The sequence below is a fragment of the Hordeum vulgare genome, chromosome 3H (genome assembly GCF_904849725.1).
Source record: "Hordeum vulgare subsp. vulgare chromosome 3H, MorexV3_pseudomolecules_assembly, whole genome shotgun sequence".
NCBI classification, from domain to species: Eukaryota; Viridiplantae; Streptophyta; class Magnoliopsida; order Poales; family Poaceae; genus Hordeum; species Hordeum vulgare.
Window position 1 is genome coordinate 333,253,445 of NC_058520.1, and position 2,073 is coordinate 333,255,517.

A 2,073-nucleotide genomic window follows, 5' to 3' on the forward strand; every position below is an offset into this window, starting at 1 on the left:
ACCAAAGTCCACGTGCCATTGCTCTCAATCGCCTTCATCTCCTCATCCATGGCGTGCGTCCAGCTAGGACTTTTGCTCGCCTCTACGAAGTTCGCCGGCTCCTCAACTCCGAGCAGACATAGTCCGGAGTACTCGAGCATAATTGGCTTTGTGTACTTTTAGACTGTCTTGAGGGTCTTGTAGCGACGAGGCCCTGAGGAGTCCATTCTGGCTTGCGAAGGAGGCGACACAAATTGTGTCGGTGTTGATGCACTTGAGGAAGACGGCTGAGTCTCGGGCGTGTCATCGACATCCTCGTCCTCGGCATAGTCATCGTGACCGTGACCATCATCTTGATTGTCGTCGTCACTATGTGCCTCGTTGCCAATGTTGTCGTCGAGATCACCGCATGTGCCGTGTGCGGCATTGTCGCTATCTCCTTGCGACCTATGCGCGTCGTCATCGATGTTGGCACCATGATGATCACTACCATTATGGTCACCTTGGGTGGGCGTCTTGCCACCACGTGGACATCCTCCCATGCATCATCGTCATTCGGAAATTCAACCGTGAATATGTTACCGTTTGGAGCATCGTCGGCTGCGGCGCTCCAGTACCACGCTTTGTTTTCTTCATACACGACGTCGCGTGAAATCCGTAGACGCTTGGTTGGTGGATCGTAGAAGCGGTATGCCTTGGTGCCGGAACTCCTCTCGTATCCGATGAACACCATCTTGGTGCTACGATCGACAAGCTTTGAGGGATGCGGCCCAGCCGTCTTCACATGTGCCACGCACCCAAATGTCTGTAGATGAGACACATTCGGCTTACGTCCGTAAGTTGCTTCATAGGGAGTCTTGCCGATCACTGCCTTCGTTGGAGCCCGATTGAGAAGATAGACTGCCGTCGAGACAGTTTCTCCCCAAAAAGTCCCCGACAGGTTCTTGCTCTTGAGTAAACTCCTTGCCATGTCAACGACGGTTTGATTGCGCTTTCAACGGCCCCGTTCTGCTGCGGCGTGTAAGGTGCCGTGAGGAACCTTTTTATGCCAATCTTCCCCCAGTAATCGTTGAATTTGTTCGACGTAAACTCTTCGCTGCGATCTGTCCGTAGAGCGCGAACCTTCAACTTGTGTTCCATCTCCGTTGCAGCCTTCAGCTTCTTGAACGCTACAGACACCTAACCTTTAGATCGTAGGAGAACGATCCACGTATATCTTGAGTAGTCGTCTATCACAAGGAAGAAATACTTCTTTCCCGCTTGAGTTGACAGGGTGATATGGCCACATAGATCACAGTGGAGCAGCTCGAGTGCATCTTTTGCATGATAGGTAGACTAAGAAGGGAACGGCCTGCGGTGCTGTTTTCCGACCAAACACCCGTCACATACTCGATCAACATGGTCGATAAATGGCATCCCGGATAACATCTCCATCTTTGACATCTTCTTCAAGGCGTAGAAGCTAACGTGTCCAAATGTAGCATGCCATAACCACAAATCATCATCACTTTTGGCGAGCCAACACTCCGGTTGAGATTGTTCAAGGTTGAGGATATAGAGCCTGTTCCATGCGCGAGTAACACGAGCTAGCACATTTCGGAGGTTGTCGAAGATCGTCATCACTCCGTTCTCGATATCCCCCTTGCATCCATTCTCGTCAAGCTTCCTAATAGAGATGATGTTGTTGCAAAGCCCTGGGATGTAGTACACTCCGGTGAGTATGCGATGTTTGCCTGTGAGACCCTCGAAGAGGACAGATCCTTGCCCGCAAATCTCCACAGTTGAACCATCACCGAACTTGACCGAGCCTTCAACATTGTATTCCAGCTCGAGGAATTTCTCCTTGCACCCCGTCATGTGGTTACTGGCACTCGTGTCGAGATACCACGACAGGTTGTGATCACCGGATAACTTTGGTGTCACTTTCTTCTCATGAAGTAGCACCTTCCGGCTTGGTTTCACAACCATCGTTTTAGCGAGATCACAAACTTCGTCCAGTAGAAGACCTGGACCATCGCCTTCCTGCTTTGCCAAATTTGCCTTGATCTCCCGCTTGTTAGGCTTCGGACAATCCTTCGCAGAGTGACCCATCTT